The 18,587-nt window shown below is 37.3% G+C and overlaps 1 protein-coding gene across 26 annotated transcripts in view; it reads right to left on the bottom strand.

Annotated features, from left to right (window-relative positions):
• The window catches only part of GTDC1 (glycosyltransferase like domain containing 1), a 396,065-nt gene that overhangs the window by 206,877 nt on the left and 170,601 nt on the right, over positions 1 to 18,587 (bottom strand). Inside the window, exon 1 of one of the 26 annotated variants that reach the window (XM_053215006.1) lies at positions 339 to 8,010. The exons of the other annotated variants lie outside the window; for them this stretch is intronic. The gene's annotated coding sequence lies outside the window, so the exon portion shown is untranslated. Of the gene's footprint in view, positions 1 to 338; positions 8,011 to 18,587 lie in introns of those variants that run through there. 26 annotated transcript variants of the gene reach the window in all.

The raw sequence follows: 18,587 nt of genomic DNA on the forward strand, positions 1-18,587 counted from the left end.
AAATATTCCCCCCACCACCACCAAGTATAAGCCTTTCTAAAACTTAAATGGAAAATTCTGAAATATGAAGATACTTGCTTATCTATAAATCTGATCCTTAGCAGAGAGAACAATAAAATATTAATCTCAATCAATCAATATTTTCCTTAAAATAAAATGGACGGTGACTTGTGGGTCTAATTATTGAGTAACACCCCCTCCTCTACCTCCATACAATACTACTGCAAGCAATGACTCATTCTTAATCATAAGACCTGAGCAAGCTCAATGTTTTTCACACAGAAGGCCGAAAATTCATTACATGCAGCCCTAACTGCAAAAAAACAAAAAAATGGTACCTTAATGGAGAAATTTGGTAGACATCAATTTACCCAGGTGATCAAACTTAATATAAACAGTAACAGGACACATGATGTGTATTTCCCAGTGTGATACACTGACAAAGACACAAATCACCAATGTAGTTCTCCTGCCACAAATGCCCGATCTGAACTTGGTCATGAGGAAACAATATTTGCAGACAAATATTCTGCAAAATAACTGGGCTCAATCTCCAAAAATGTCAATGTCCTAAAGAAAAATAAAATCTAGATTAAAGGAAAATAAAGAGACACTGAAACAAAATACAATGTGTGATTCTTCATTGGATCCTAGATGAGGAAAAAATAGTTATAAAGGACATTATAAGGATAATAGGGAAACTCTGAATATGGATTCCATATAAGACTATAAATTTGAATCAATCTTAAATTTCTTAAGTATACTAATTTTATTACGGTCATGTAGGAGAATAACCTTATTCTTTGGAGACACATACTGAATTATTTACATGTGAAGGGTCATGATGTCTACAACTAATTCTTACATGGTTCAAACAAAAGGCTACTAATAACAATAAATATTTATAAGTATATATTTGCATAGACAGATATTTAAAAATGTGTAAAATGTTAACAATTGATTAATCTAAATGAATGGTATATTGTAATTTCATCGACCTAGTCTTCAAAGTCTTATCTAGTTATATATTTATATAATTACAAATTTGAGGGAATATGCATTAAATGGCAGTGAGTAGAAGGGAAAAATACATTTCATAAGTAAAAAAAACCTCTCCTCATATATGTATTTCTAATCATAATCCAATTGTTAATTTCCTACATGAGACTTATGCTCAGGATGGGCCATCTGCAGCAAATGTTTAGCCAAGGTGAGCCTTGCACTCTGCTCCTACCATACATCTCTGCTCTCCTTACCCTACTTACTAGCTAATCCATAATCAAGGAATCCAGATCTAAAGTTGAGCGTTCTAAATAAAGCCTCCGAAATGAAAGAATGTAATACATTCAGAAGTGAAGTGGCAGTGATTTTCGGAATATTAACCATTTGGGTCTGCCCACACCAACACTTCCTTCAGTTTGCTCAGTCATTAACAGGAAAATCATTTCCCTTGTGTAACTAATCTTGAAATAGCCCTACTTCTAAATTGTGGAAATTATCTCTGTCAGGAAAACAGAGATTCTGTTTGCTTTTCATTTGTAAAATAGTAGTTAAAGTGGACAACAAGCAATTCGTCAAATATTTGAGTTAGTGACACCCAAAAAGAAGTAACGAATATGCTCACAAAATGCAGGTAAGATTCATAGGCAATTTTTACTTTGTCCCCTTCGACCAATTAAAAAATAAAGTTAATAATGATACAATGAATGACATCACTCAATCAGCAGTCAACCCCTAGGCTTCCAATGTTCATCTTGCCACAGGTATTACTTAAGCAATAAATCCTAACAAGGTGAGCTTTATCATCCCACACTGTGTCTCCAACAGGAAAGGGCACGAGGTGATAGCAAAAAGCACTAGGAACAAGATAATTCCTGACAGCTGCTGCTTGAGCACAAGTCAAATTGAACAGTTTATCTCAGCATGAAGATGTTATAAGGTTTTATGTTTAATATTTTTAAATTAACATAAAAACCAGAGAAAGCAGTTGTGCAATCTCTTGCAAACATGACATACTACAATCACTGCATAAGCTGGATTAGGACTTATTACCATGCTACTACAGAATTAAGCTGTTTTTAGACCACCAAAGAGCTTTAAATTGCAACTTTTGTCTCTGTAAGAGAAACCTATATTTAAAATGTCTGCTAAATTCAAATTAACGGCTACATCATTAGCTTATACCATCTCACCAAAGGTATAAGTAAGCTGCTATTATAATCCTCTAACCAAAATGGCTCCGTGCTGCAAGCACATCAACACCATTCTATGTATTTGGGATTGTATCCATATACATGTTTCGAATGTTTCCAATGCACATTACATGTACAATCTGAGTCATATTTGCTTAAGGAATCCAAAATAATTCAACTTAATGAAATTCAAGGTTAGAGATTTTATGTTTTCTGACTCAGTCTGAATAAACCAGTTATTTGCCTTTTACTGTATTCTCTTAATACATAAAAAGAGATGCTGAAATACACCTAAGCCCTATAGGAGTGCGATGGCTATTTATCAAAATGGATACTTTTATATCTCCAATGGTATGGAAGGGCAGCAAAATGAGAAAAGAAGACAGGCATTCAAGATTCCAACCACCACCACATGCATTCTAGTAATAATACTTCATGAACCAGGTTATCGCAACCTTTCTCCATGGAATCTTTTCAATGGCCCCTTCTATCCCCCCAAACCATTTAGCACATTTATCACATGATGGGATATGCTACACATTTAACACAGGTACAGATACCAGTAATTATGTAATTCCTTGCAGGGCTTCAGGAAGCCTTTGACAAAGGAGTAAATTCCATTCGTCCAGTTGTGTCTCTTGCTCAGTACGTAAATTCCTTGTCTAGATTTACCTTGCTTAGCCTCATTACCAAACTTTGTTCTTTTGTTGTTTATCTTGATTCCTGTTCCTTGATAAAGACTCTCTAGGACTGTGATATAGTGTGTTCTGTGATGATGGCAATGGCTTATATCTGTAGCATCCGATATAGTAGCAACTAGCTACATATGGCTATGGAGCACTCGAAATGTAGCTACTGCAACTGAGGAACGCAATTTTAAGTTGACTTTAACTTGCTTCATTTAAGCTTGTTATGTTCAATATTATTTCTGAAATGTATGATTTTTCACAGATTTCATGACACAGTGTGTCAGAATACCTACAACCAGGACATGACTCTTATACTCACATATTTCTAAAGCTTAAACATCTTCTTGTATAATCTCTTGTATTTCTATGACAACTGTTTCTGTATTTCATGAGATGTCTTATTACTTTTTAATATCAGGAAACTTTACACTGACTACTGTACAGAAAACAGACTGCAAGGAATCACTTCGAAGAGGGGAGAACAGTAGGGGGAATAGAAAAGAAGTGAGAAGGGGCCTGTATCAGGATTTGCTGATGAAGCGGGTATAAGAATTGAAAGAGAGGAGTGCTTTCATTTCCTTCACTTTGTCACTTCCAAAGTGTAGTGATAGTGTTTTAATACAATAGGAGCTTAATAACACATACATGCATAAATGAGAATTATTCCCAAACCCTTCAAAAGTCTTTGGCTTAAATATATATTTCTTTAATTTGTAAAACCTGTGTAGAATGATAACCAAGTTCTAATATTCATTAATCGTTGATATGCAAAATTCATTTCAACACACTATGCTTTAGTTGTCAGCTACTTCATCTTAATTAGACTGTTTCTACTGCACGTTTAAATGCTATGGATTTTCAAAAACCTTCAAGAACATGCATAGCAAGATGTTTCCATTTGCTAAAACAATTAGAAATAAATACAAGATAGAAGTCTTATCTAAAGGAAAAGTAAATGTAGTCATTTAAGTTCTTGTGATGGGTAAGTTACAGGCCGTTAAATAGAGTATCCCATTTCCCAAAAGCGATCCCATAGGACAGCATGAAGGAATCAGTCGGTTTTGCTTTTTCCCCCCACCATGTAATGTTCCTTTCCTGTGCTTATCATGACGGCCAAGGGAACACTGTGCAAAGAACACTTGCCCAGAAGGCAGGGAATCAAAGTCTGTAGGTGGGACATGCCACTGAACAATACCCCCAATACCCCCAAGTGGTATCTTAATACCTAGCCACTCCACAGTTATCAGCACTCTGACCTGCCTTACAGTCACCTAAGGAGGAGACAGATTGTATACATACATGAGGGGTTTTTTTAGCTAAAGGTGCCACTTAAATTCAGTGTCCCTTAAATTACTCAAGCTACCTCTCCAGTCTTTTAATTCTTGGTATCATGTCTAATTCATAAAAGATACCCAGTAATTATGTTGATAACAAGAAAGGAAGAAACAGCAAGGGTGGGTGGGTCTACTATTGAAAATATTATAAATAAATTGGAATTTTTACTGTGTACACAAATATTTTAGGAATATTAAGAATCTATTAAGAGTATTCTTGTAAGACACAAGGGAATCTGAGCCACTCCAACATTTATAGCTGTTTTAGACAATCTATCAATTAGTCAACAAATCAGAACAGTGTTAAAGTCTCGACAAACTAGTAAGTACAATATAGGTAGTATTCCTGTTCCAAAAGAGCTGACACTAACACTGGCAAAATAAGCCATAAACAGGAAACGTTAAATAACAACAAAAAAGATAAGTAACAGCTCTGTTCTGTGTAAGAAATGTCAGCAAGCACTGAAAGACTGATTGTGAACGAAGGGAGAGGCACTAAGGGCTGTGAGTTCAGAGGAGGAAGTGAAAACAAAGAGCAGTGGAAGACCAGGAAGGATCAAGTTTATTGAGGGTATTGAGGGAGGCATGGGTTCTGAGATCTTGGGTCTGGAAGGATCAGGGCTAGCTATTTGAGTTCAGTCAGAGAAGAGGGACAGTTGCTTAAAGTTTAGGGTTTGGAAAAAAAGTGAGTAGTCAAATAAAAGGAAAAGTGGTCTTCCATCAGACCTAGAGGCACCCAAGTGTAGCATAAGAAGTTTGCCAAGTCCACCCTATCTGTTAACAATATGAGGATCCACTGTACCCTTATAATCATATTAACAATGTCTTTTTTCTTATTATTATCCTTAACTGAGTTATAAATGCTCATTGGCTGAGAAAAATCATAGTAAAATGAGAGGATAAGGAATCAAAGTTTCACCATCACTACCACTCTCCAAATAAGGGAGGTTGTTCTATCTATATCCAAAGATAAAATCAATTTGTTTAAAACATGGCTCTCCAACAGCTATGTGATCATATTCTAAAGGAAGACAAGGAAACACATATTATGCAGGGTTTTACATATACTGGCTAATTTAATCACCATCCTAAGAGATTTGTCTTACTATTTCCAGTTTACTGATTAGGAAATTAAAGCATGAGAAGTATTGTTAAAAGCTAAGGCAACAGTGGTTACTAGGGGGCAAAGATGAGTTTCAAATCCAAGTTGAGCTGGACCCAAAGCCTCTATGTTTTTCAGTTATTCCACACGGATTTTGAATCCTCTAGGATTAGAATGTGACTCAATGGTTCTCAGTACTTCTCATTATTGTCTGTTTTTGAGCAATACAAGAACACAAATGGTATAAAGAAGAACTGTACTAACCTGAATAGCTTTATTTAATTTCTTTATTCATCACATATTTCCTGAGTGATTATACTGTTAGACACACTGTGGAAAGCTAATGACCATCAGTGAAGGATCTCCTGAAGAGATGCAATCAAGGTGGCCACCCTACGTCACACAAAGGAGTCAGCCTACTAAAATAACAAGTATTTGTTAGACACTGGGACAGACAGAAGCAGCTGATATCAAAAGCAATGAAGATAACAGAAATATGTGATTTGGTTACTGGAGGGACAGGCTAAGGGTAACTCTAAAGCTGCTAGCTTGTGCAGATCGATAGTGGTGACATTCCTTAACACAAGAGGAGAAACAATTCAGTGGCTGGAATAGAGAAGAAATGAAGGGATGGTTTCTAAAAATGTGGAATATAAGTGGAGTGCCCAGTAGGTAACTAAAGATAACAAATAATAATGAAAGAAATTGCATTGCAGATTTAATTAAATGAAAGCACTTGGTCACCAACGTTGTCTGTTAAAAATGTGGGCTCTTGGTTTGTTACATAATTTTACATATCTGTTCTACAGGTTTCTCTAATATTTCATACGTTATCTTATTTTCTCCAATTAAAGTATATATTGCTTGATAAGATAAATTAGATCGGCTGTTCTTTTCTTTAGTACCCTATAGTTTCCCTAACATGACACTTACCACTCTGGGTTTTAAGTTTTCTCAGGACATGCCCTATATTTTCCTTGTTCCTTATCCTATCAGGTGCTCAAAAAACATTTTCAAAAAAGTGACTAAATAAATACATTAATTAATAAATGAATCAGTCATTTAGGACTTCAATGACACTGAGAAAATCAAACTGGTTGATTCTCTCCATACAGTCAAGTGTTCAATATGAAATTTACTCCTACCATTAAAAAAACAAGTTGGAAAGTATCTCATGTCCCCAAAAGAAAGAACTTACCTTCTTACTTGAGCACCCAACACAATTCTAGCACCCAACACATTATTTGATGTCATTTTTGATTGAGCCCATTCCTATTCTTTGGGTCCCTAATAATATGTCAGGCACTGTTCTCTGCTTCACCATCCTAATATATCAAGAACCCACGATACAATCCAAAGGAAAGGAACTCTTGGGGAAAGGCAGGTGTCAGCCTGGTACAAAGATCAGGAATGTATGATATGACAATAAAAATTTCTGTCTTCTTCAGGGATTCATGATCATCGGCCTTGAAGAAGAAGTAAGTCAATTAATATGCAAAGCACATCTAACTTGCTGAGTGCGCTGGGAACACTTCATATGGTGTTTTATATCCATAAACTAATATAATTAGTATGTGAAATATTTATAATTCACCTCATGATTAATCTATCGTAGACTATTCCTTAACAGCAGCGTATCATTTTATATTGGGATGTTCTTTGCCCTTTAGTTCATGCAACTCATGAGTCCCTGGAGTTCATTTCCAAATATTATGAAGTTGGAAGAACAGAGACCCAAGGTAATGGATTTAGGTCCTATCATTACTCTAACCTATACATGTTGTCTAAGATTACACACATACAAGGACACAGTGACCAGTCAAGCCAGAAGGACTACTACTCAAATAGGTACATAAAGCTCAGTTCAGGCACACATCTGAGGAACCAACGACAGGCAAGCACAGAGTGGCTTTCAGAGATTACCATCATTTAGGCTAGAATATTACGACACAGTAATAGTTAAAGCAATCATAAAAACAATAATAATATCTGCCTCCCAGAACATCAAGTAAAATACTCCTGACAACCATGGAAAGTAAGGTATTTTGTACTCAAATAACGAATAAGCTAACAAGGAAAAATATGGTAACTTGCTATTTTTACTGAGTCACATCGATGGCTAAAATTAACAAGCACAAAATAAAGTGTCTCCTAAATATTCGGTTTTTCTATAATCAGTCATAAGACCTAAATTTTTTGGTGCTTATGAGTATTTGTTTTAACTGTGCTTCCCAGAATCCTATATTCTATTGAGCTGTTCTATCATTTGATTTGTGACATTTTGTTGTTACGCTTCTCATAGAGACTATCCGTGTGTTTTGATTATTTCTCCTATGTTTGTTTTGGCAAGTCCAAGACAGTTCTTTGAAATCTTCCCTGAATTTGGTGCTTAATATGCCATTTGAAGAAATACCTCCCCACAAATAATTTAGTTAGTATCCCCAATGTTTTGCTATTTTACATATCACTTTAATTATAAGGGTACCATTAGATAACTAATTACAAAAGTCAAAGCCAGCAAAATATACTGTACACAGTAGGCACTCAAAAAGTATCTGAGAGGGGTGCCTGCGTGGCTCAGTCGGTTGAGTGTCCGACTTCAGCTCGGGTCACGATCTCACAGTTTGTGAGTTTGAGCCCCATGTTGGGCTCTGTGCCAACAGCTCGGAGCCTGGAGCCCGCTTTGGATTCTGTGTCTCCCTCTCTCTCTGATCCTCCCCCGCTCACGCTGTCTCTCACTTTCTCAAAAATAAATAAAACATTAAAAAAAATATCTGGGAGAGTGAAATATTAAATAATATAGTCCATCTGTAATAGAAAAAGAATCTGAAGGTGGGAGTCACTGTGTCCGGGTCTTTCATACCTTTCTTTTATTCATTTATTTTTTTTAAGATGAGAATTTTTATAAACATTGATTTGTTATCCCTGTGTTTCTCATGAAACCAACAATGTAAAAATTCTAAGAATGTGATTCTCAACAGAGGAAAACATTTGAAAGCTATATTTTTAAAAATTAAAATTTCCTATTTTAATTTTTTTAATGTTTATTTATTTTTGGCAGAGAGAGAGAGAGAGAGAGAGACAAAGCATGAATGGGGGAGGGGCAGAGAGAGAGAGAGAGAGGGAGACACAGAATTCGAAGCAGGCTCCAGGCTCCGAGCTGTCAGCACAGAGCTGGACACGGGGTTGAACTCTTGAGCCGTGATATCATGACCTGAGCGGAAGTCGGACGCTCAACTGACTGAGCCACCCAGGTGCCCCAAAACTTCCTATTTTAATAGAGTAAAGTGAAAATTTAAATATCTTCTACATGGCTGGGACACCTGGTGCCTCAGTCAGTTGAGCATCCAACTCTTGGTTTCCACTCAGTTTATGATTTCCTGATTGTAGGATTGAGCCCTACATCATGGTCCACACTGAGTGTGGAGCCTGCTTAGGATTTTCTTTCTCCCTCTCTCTCTGCCCCTCTCTGCTCTCTCTCTCTCTCAAAATAAATAAATAAGCATTTAAAAAAATAAAAACCTTCTACATGGCTATCTAAGTTTCACAAATAACATTTTTTAACATGCTTTCCTTGATCACAACTTAAATAAACTGCCCCCCCCCTTTTTTTTTAAAGTAAGTAACATAGACATAGGTACGGGAGGAAAAAACAGATGAAAAGTACAAAATGCTAATATAAACAATATCATTAAGATGATCTAAAAAGGAAGCCCTGAGGTCATTCAACACAACCTACATGGCATAATAACTTTCTAAGATACCTTTTTCTTGGTCTCACCTATTGACTCTACATTCTCCATGGGACTCACTAAACACAATAGCTCATAAAATGCCCCAGGCCACACTTGCTTACCAGGTGACTAAGGAGCACGAAGTGAGGTTACCTGCCCTGGATTAGCCAGTCAGAGGCAAAGATGGGACCAGTAGAGAGTCTGTGATAAAAAAGGACGTCAGTCACAGGTGCTGCTTGTGAGCCTGCCTCCTAAATCCAATGGTGGGAGCATCTTCAAGTTAGATGTTGGGATTAAAATGATCTCTATTTGGGGTGTCTGGGTGGTCTAGTCAGTTAAGCATCAGACTCCTTTCTGTTTTTTAATGTTTCTTTATTTTTGAGAGACAGAGAGAGAGAGAGACAGAGAAATAGCAGGAGAAGGGCAGACAGAGACGTGGACACAGATTCCAAAGCAGGCTCCAGACTCTGAGCTGTCAGCACAAAGCCCGACGTGAGGCTTGAACTCATGAACCATGAGATCATGACCTGAGCTGAAGCTGGATGGTTAACCTATGGAGCCACCCAGGCACCCCAAGCATGGGACTCCTGATTTCCACTCAGGTCACAATCTCGCAATTCGTGACATGGAGCTGTGTTGACAGCACTGAGCCTGCTGGGGAGTCTCTCTTTCCCCTCTCTCTCTGCCCCTCCCCCACTCTCATGTGTGCTTGCTCTCAAAATAAATAAATACACTTAAAAATAAAATAAAATGTTTTCCATTTAATGGGAAAACAAAAGCCCATTCATTGAGGCAAAAAATTAGAAAACCCATCTTTGACCATGTTCCTCCTTTTCTCTCCATATAATACAGAGGAAAGTGCTTGAACCTGGGTATAAATATGCACTAGAGCCTCCCAACAGATATATGAGTCTCAATGTTATTTGAATTTTCCATTGTCTGTGTCTGAGGGTCACATACCACAGGTCATTAAAAGCCATCCAAAGTCTCCTTCCACCATGTAAGACATTTTCACGTAAGGCACAGTATGGATGCATCCCTTGTGAGTCAGTCCTTTCCTTTCTTCCCTTTTCTATTTGCATATAGCAGTGGTCTGGGAATGTCTGGAAATACACAGAATGCCATGCGAGAAGCAAGAAAGCAACCTCAGACCTGGCCTGAGAAAGTCAGACAGGCTTTAAAGGAGATAGCACTTGAGATGTGCGTTAAAAGATGAAGAAAATTTCCAGTTCAGTTATGTGGGAAGGGCAAAAAGGAGGAAGATTATGAGTTTCCATTAATAATGCAGAGGAAAAGCAAGTACCTGGGACTATAAATATCTGCCTTCTACTTAATTAAGCAAATATTCAGCATATTTATAAGAAATATGTATTTGAAATACATAAATATATATTTATATAAAGTAGGTAAGGCATAATAAGATAAGACAGATTTGACATCCTGCTCCTCATTTTTGCATTTTGACAATGGAGATATAAACAAAGGGCTGAATTTATACGAGAGTTAATATTTGATAGTTTAAGTAACTTTGTTTTAATCTCCAAACTCATATACACTGCTATTACTGCTCATAATTAGTGATGCCAACTGAGTACAAATGAGGTTCGTAATAAACCGCTCCTTTACTAAGTACCCAAAGTTGAATGGGACATTCTAATAACTTTTTTTATAACAACTCCTTGTCTTAAAAAACACTTTCAAAGAAATGTTAGTATTTTGCCACTCCATAGGATTCAGTAACAAGGCGAGATTCTCCCAAGAATATTCCAACAGTCCTTGAAAAACTAAGACTGTCACAAAACCTGAGCATCTGGCAACTCTGCCACCATGAAGTATCCATATGGAAGAGACCAAAATGTGTCAAAGTACCCAAAACGATTTTGGAGAGTGTAGAAGATAGAATAAATAATTCAGTATCGTCAACACTTTCAACAGCAGGTAGTGGATATGCTACCTGCTTCTATAATGTGCCAGAATGTAACATAAGTGTGTGAGGCTGTGTGTGTATGTGTGTGCGAGAGAAAGGCAGAGAGAATATGAGTACACATGAGGCGAAAAACTATTTTTATACAGAAATATTCCTTAGGTGGTTCTCTTTGTAGGGACATCGGATCTCTGTAAGTATAGGTTTATAGATATACAGAAGAAAAAAACAGAGTCAATGAAAATTTATTTTTAAGATAAACATAGCAACAAACAAACATAGCAACAAATATATTACTTCAGAGTCAATGAAAAAAAAACTGCATTAACTTAACATTATGGTTGAAATTGTATGTGCAAAAAAACTCAGAAAATCCAAAATTATGGTTCCCTCAGCAACCATAACTGTGTCCTCATGCATATATGAGTATTTTGCATTACTGTAAAGATGATACATTTCAGCCTTAATATCAGTTTATGCAATGTGACTGAATTAGGATTCTTTGGGGAACTATAACTTTGAATTTCTGGACTTTTGTGAATGTAAAATCTTAACCATAAAGTTACACTAATATAGGGTGTGGTTTTGCATTTTATTTTCTGTCATTTAAAAAAAACAATTAAGAGTGAATGGTTGACAACATTAAACTAGCAAACAATTGGATAATTTGTAATAATACAAATCAAAGTCTAATTGCTTAAAATAGGGATGTACAAACTACAAACAAAAAGAAATGTCCTTCTGAAGATTAATCAAGGACAAGAACAGGAGAGACATTTTTCCAGGAGCGAGTAAATTTACTTTTTCTATAAAATGTTAGTTTCTGATTAAAAGGTATTTTCATTCAACTATATTTCAACAGGAATATAAATACCAATGGCCGAAATAATTCTCTGACTACATATTCCTGCATCTTACCAAGAAAAAATATAGTATTAAAATGGTATCCCATATTTTCAAGAGTAAAGCTGGTTGAAAGCCACTTTTTCTTCTTGTAGGTGTAACATGGCAGGACATAACCTATAAGATGAAATTGTATAACTGTCACTAACTACTTTTTGATCCTGGAGCTGAGGCTGTTTCAAAATATGGTTCACAAAGAAACGGATACACAATGATCAAGTTAAGTTTAAGAATGAGGTAACTGTTTTACACAATTACTTAGTACTATACAGCCACGGAGTAGTTGCGAGATGGAGGTAAAGAGCAGGGGCATAATGGGTTCAGGAGACACGAGTCATAAGCACCTTTGTTTAGCAGAAAATTACAAACACATCCGTGAGGTGCCATTTTCAACTGGCTTCACAGAACTGATCAGTAGTTCACTTCAACAAAGTGAACACGTTGTACAGGAACCCGTGGAAAGACCCAGAAGCAAAAGGGGCCAACACCCTTTTGGAGAACAAAGAGTTTCGCTGAACAGGAGGTTCAGAAAGGAGAGGCTGTAAATGCAGATTACATACACACTGTAGAGGACATTGACAGCAAGGATGACAAGTCTTAACTGCAATGTACCAGCAGTAGGAGGACACTGAAGTTTCTTTCATAAGCAAGGAGGCTATGCTTTTTGGGAGAAGAAAAACAGAAAGCAAAAATGATAAAAAAAAAAGAACAAAAAACAAAAAAATAAACAAGACCCCACAGAAGACATAGCAGAAGAGGTAAAGACTGAATCAGACAGGGGACTAGTTATGAAACTAGTATAATAATCCAGACATGTTGCAGCAAAGGCCTGAAAAAATGTGATAACAGTAAGACTTAAGTGGAGGGGAAAGGAATAGGAGGTGCTTGGGAGATTCTGAGATACAGTGACTGCTGGAACAATTGTGCCACGGATAAAAATATAAAACAAGGGCTGTGTCTGATGTGCAGACAAGAAAAGGCTGAGTGATAATTAGAAACTCCTAAGTGTGGGGCGCCTGGGTAGCTCCGTCGGTTGGGCGTCTGACTTCAGCTCAGGTTATGATCTGGTGGTTTGTGAGTTCGAGCCCCACGTCGAGCTCTGTGCTGACAGCTCAGAGCCTGGAGCCTGCTTCGGATTCTGTGTCTCCCCGTCTCTCGGCCCCTCCCCTACTCATGCTCTGTCTCTCTCTGTCTCTCAATAATAAATAAATGTTAAAAAAATTTACAAACAGAAAACAGAAAGTCTTAAGTGTAAGATATCAGGTTCCATAGAAACAAGCATTTCCTTCAATAAAAAGTTAGAAATACAGTCTTGAAGATGCCAATCACAGTAATAAAAACAATTCTATTATTTTATACCTGTGTAATTTATAAACTCATAAACTCATAACTCCCCCCCCCTTAATCCTTCTGGGGTTGGGAAGGCAATGGCATCAGTTGTACAAATAAGAAAACTGAGGGTCAGCCAGGTGACTCCCCAAACCTCACACAGGTATGACATGGCAAAGTTAGGCTGTAGACACAGATTTTAAAATCTTTGATACAAAAGTTATTTTGAAATTATAAATAAGATCACCCAAAAAATGTGAGGGTAAAAAATAACTGAGTTGTGTACAGACCCACAGGGAAAAAAGAAGATTGCAGAGCAGTAATTATTCAATAGCCCAAGAGATGGCCCGGATGCCTAGGACAGTGCTACAGGCCTAGCACTCAACACGTACTCAATGTACCTGTCTCATCAACAGCTAACTGGGAGACAGCACTAACAGGGTCCTTGTATCTGCAGCAGATGATGGATTAATTCTCAAACTTTCCTAAAGCAATCACTTTTCCCAACGAAATTCTTACACAAAATTCCTATACGTAAAATACATAAAAAACACTATTGAGTAAATCAGGAGTAGGTGGTCTGGAACTTCACCTAACTTAAACTCTTTTCCTTCTCTTCACAACCCTTTCTTTGTACATCTATTATGTAGCTACCCCTAAGACAAACCCATGCAACCCAGAAAAAATACTGGAAATCCTTTAAATTGGTCATAAGGGTGATATAATTTGGGACCTCTGAGTTTGGTATGGAAGAACGGTAGAGAACACTTGGTCTGAACAAATCAAACTAAAATCAACCCCTGCCTGTCTAGACTTGATTTTTAACTAGACTTTCCATTACCATGTTCTTCCACTAGCTGGGGTCTTTCATTAATTCTTTCACGGATATCTCCAGGGCCAACAACTTTCTTCAATTACGACCCACATCGTAATTGGACATCACAAGTGGGACAACCCACTTGGACATCACGATTGTATACCATGGAAATGGCACATTTAATGACTCAATTGCCTGCAGCTTTCTTGCTCCAATAACTGTCACAGAATCTCCCCACTTGCTGAATCTTGTAACTGGCCATGCCACATGACTGCACATATAAGTCAGAGAATATAAGAATGGCATAATGTCAGGAGGCTGAAATTACAGAAGTGAATGCCAGATTTGATATCTTAGAAGAAAGCAGTTGTATATTCTAATCATGTTACTGATACCATGTGTGACAAAGAAGGGAAGGATCTGAATTTTCCTAGAGTTGAAAAAAGTGCAAGGATTATTGAGCCCCTTTTAACAGCAGACTTGTGCTGTTGTTCCATTTTTATATAAACTGTAAATGAAAAATTCAGTCCAATTGGAGAGTAAAAACAGTAATCATTATAAAAAACATCCAGCCCAACCAAGTAGCAAAAACAGTAATCATTATAAGATTTTATTATGGCAGTACCTTTATACAAATATGAAGTAATATATAAAGAAAATCACAGGCTGATTCTTGGATAATTTATTCAAGGAGTAAGTTATGAAAATTCATCAATAAGTAGAATAAATGAGGCAACTCAAAGACAGCTCACCATAGATTCTATTTATGCAACTCCAATTTTAATTTAGTCTGTATTGATGGACTCTTTTATTTCATGTGTTACAGTCATGTTAAACTAGACACAACATGCACTGCGTCTACAGCCTACACAGTACAAAGATGTCTGGACGTGACTTTTGCTTCAAGTGATAAACAGTTCAGTTGTAAAAAGGATTTAAGAAATGTAACAGAAATCAGTGAATAAATTGTTTAAGAAGTAACCACATGCGTTAAAATTTCCCTTTTACTCTCTTGCAATCTGTCATTTGTCCTTGGGAAAAATCATGCTGCCATTGTCCTGGGTAGTCTCAGGCCTCTGCAAAAAAGACCACAAGGTAAGAGAAGAGGGATGGGTAGAGGCCTGGGACCAGGACACAGTGCACACCACAGGAGCAGAGCCACAGATTGCACCAGCCATCAAAGACACAGCGACACAAAGGAAAGGGGCATAATTTTCCAAGGGGCATAACTTGGGCAACACATAGGTTGATTCAATGGATAAGGAAGAAGAGTAAGGGAGAAGTCTCATTCAGAAGTCAGGAAGTAACCCTGGAAAATCTTACACAGGTGTCAGACGCCAAATCTGATTAGGAATACTCAAGGGAGAAAACTGGCAGGAACTAAGAGAGGGGTAACAACTCAGAAGGGGCCTACAGCCTGAGGAGGAATCATGCAGGGTAAGAGGGAGACTACGGACAGGAAACCTGGCCATGTCAGCTAATACTGGCAATCAAAGGATGAGAAGAGATGACCAGAGAGCAGGAAAGTGAGGGCCTGAGGCTGATCCTATGGCAACTAGCACTAGAGGGACCCATGGGTGGAGGGTCAACTGACAGAAGGCAGGAATCTAAACATCTGTGCATGTGAATCCAGTGTCTGGGATGGATAAAGCCAACTCTAAGTCACATTATTCAGTGTATCTGTGGCTAAAGATGTGCTCCGTGATGGAGGTTAAGAACGGTTCCAGTACTGTGCAAGACTGACCCGCAAGCTCAGGGGGCATTCGTGGGCCTGACCATGACTTGGCTAAGGAAAGTCAAGGCTTGAACAGAGATAAGGGTTAAGAGAACAAGAGAAAAGAGAATAACACAAAAATGTCTCTGAATTATAATATGTGAACTTGGTAAAAACTACAAAGCAAACCCAGAATATGAAAAGGTAGATTTATCTGAAAGACAAATGAGTACTCTATTTACTTTTACAAAAAAAAAAAGAAAAAAAGAATCTTCAATAATATTAAGAATAGAATTAAAGCTTCTTAAAGTACAAAGTTATAAGTATACTATTATTACAATAATGTAAGACTAGATACACAGGAGAAGACTATAAGAAAGACTATAAGGTATAATAGCTGTCAGGTTTATGGATTTTCATATTTTATCTCCAAACGTTCTGCCATGTGATTATACATTACTTTTACAATTAAAAAAATGAAAATATTCATAATAAAACTTTTAATAGCAAGCACGCCTAGTACCTTTGAATTATTTGACTAAAATAATTTCTGCTTACAACACATTTCCTGGGTAAAGAGCAAAGTATTTACCTATACTGTTGCACACTGAAGTCCTTTTGAAATCTCAAAAATTAATAATCCTTACACATAATTTGTATATCACTATAAGGTAAAGTTAACCTAAAGAAACAATTTAAAATTTTCATTTTAAAACATTTTCTTTATTTTTAGATATAGGAAATATGTTCTAATGTCACCTTTATACAGCACTAGGGGAAAATTAAATTAAAAAAATCATTGTAGTGTGTTGTGATGCAAATTATTTAGGAAAAGTGCTGGAGACTGCACTTTTTTAAGTTTATTTATTTCAAGAGAGAGGGGAAGAGAATGAGAATGAGTGGGGGAAGGGTAGAAAGGGAGGGAGAGAGAACCCCAAGTAGGCTCAGTGCGCTCAGTGCAGGGCCTGACGTAGGGCTCGATCTCACGAACTGTGAGATCATGACCTGAGCTGAAATCAAGAGTCAGATGCTTAATGGACTAACCCACCTGGGCACCCCAAGACTGCATGTTTTTAAGGGGCAAGAATCTTGTCATCTCCATGTTTTATAAAATTCCACAATGCATAGATACCCTGTTTACCTGTTACATTCACTAACATTTAAACAAGGATTGTGATAAAGAACATGGATTCTGAAAGGAGCCTACCTGGGAGTACCACTGACTCTTAAGGCAGACTACCCAGGTCTACCACAGAATCTGAGGGCACGCCACACGGGTCTCCCATGGAACCTGAGGGCACGCCACCTGCTCCACCAACTACTGGCTAAGTGATCTTGGGAAAGTTTACTTACCTTCTGTTTGCCTCAGTTTCCTTGTGGGGTAAATGGGGCTAATCACAGTACTCTTCTACTAGGGTGGTGTGAGGCTATGTGAAGTATTTTTGACTTAACGCTTTGCACACTGTAAGCACTCTAAAACCAATGGAGACTACTTGCCATTATTACTGATCAATCCTGTTTTGGGAATAAAATTCCAATTAAATGAGGAGTCAAAGTTCAAAATACTGCACTATTGGTAAGTTTCCTCATTCATCACTCTGTGGTTATTATACTCTTATTTTTGTTTTCATCATACAAGATGTCACTTACCAAAATTATTACTGGAAAACTCTCCTCACAAATGAACAGCATTGGACTTAATTACTCTTGATCTTTAGGCAATAATCGTGTTCTGGGGCCACTGTAGTTAAGTAAGCCCTAGGCTTCCTAGAATCTAGTGAAAGAACATTTTGTCAGTCTTCCTTCCTTCCAAACACAGTGTGTGAGAATCCAATTTGGTTAAATTTTGGATTGCTGGCAATTGTAAGCTCATCTGGGAGTAATTTTTCTCCCTGGATGACTTGAGCTTGAGCTGGGAGAGGAAAAATTAAATTCTTTTTATTGCCAAAATCATTATATGGCCTGCCTTTGAAGTCTTTTGCAAGGAATACAGTGTCCTGTGTCCACTAGCCACCCAATTCTCAGAACTCCAAGTAAATGGTCTATCGATTCAGTTCAAATGATATTTTGATACGCTACTTTGATGCCAAGATTAATTCGGGGGGGGAGGGTGGGGAACAGGTAACATTTTTAAAAGAGTCTGATTAGGTTCATACTTCAGTTTTTGAAGATGTTTCAGGTCAGATCAAAGTTAAGCAAATTAAACAAGGTTAAGAAGAGTTCATTTCACATTTTAGTTTGTGGTAGTTTGTGGTAGTATACACTTAGCACATTCATATTGATTATGACCATGATGCTGATACTAAAGAGAATACCTATTCTTAGAATTTCGGAACTGCTTATTACGCTAATAGCTCCCAGATTTGGGTTTCAAACCTAGACTTCTCACTCAGCCTTCAGATACTCAACTGTCTGTTGGAAATCACGTGGATAGCCCACTGGCACCTAAAGTCAAAAGGTTCAAAACAGAATTCATCACCTAGTCCAATATACATATTCTTCTGCTGTATTTATTATTGCAGCCGAAGGCAGAACCATCCACCAAACCAGAAACCTGAGAGTGATCCCTCCCTTTCAATCACTCTCCCTAAATTTCCATATATAACTTAATGAGTCCTGCCAATTTTATTTTCTGAATATTTCTCACATCTGCCCCTTCAAGTTCATCCTTATTCCCTTTTACCTAGTGAAGCCTGACCTACTACAAAATCCACCTAACTAACTTTCCTCTTCCTAAGCCTGCCTCCCTAACAACTTCATATTCAGCTAGCTGCAGAAGTCATGTATTGAGAATGTAAATCCAGCCAGGTCACTCCCTGTATAAATTGCAAGACCCTTCAATTAGCATA

This window comes from Acinonyx jubatus, chromosome C1, assembly GCF_027475565.1.
Source record: "Acinonyx jubatus isolate Ajub_Pintada_27869175 chromosome C1, VMU_Ajub_asm_v1.0, whole genome shotgun sequence".
Lineage (NCBI taxonomy): Eukaryota > Metazoa > Chordata > Mammalia > Carnivora > Felidae > Acinonyx > Acinonyx jubatus.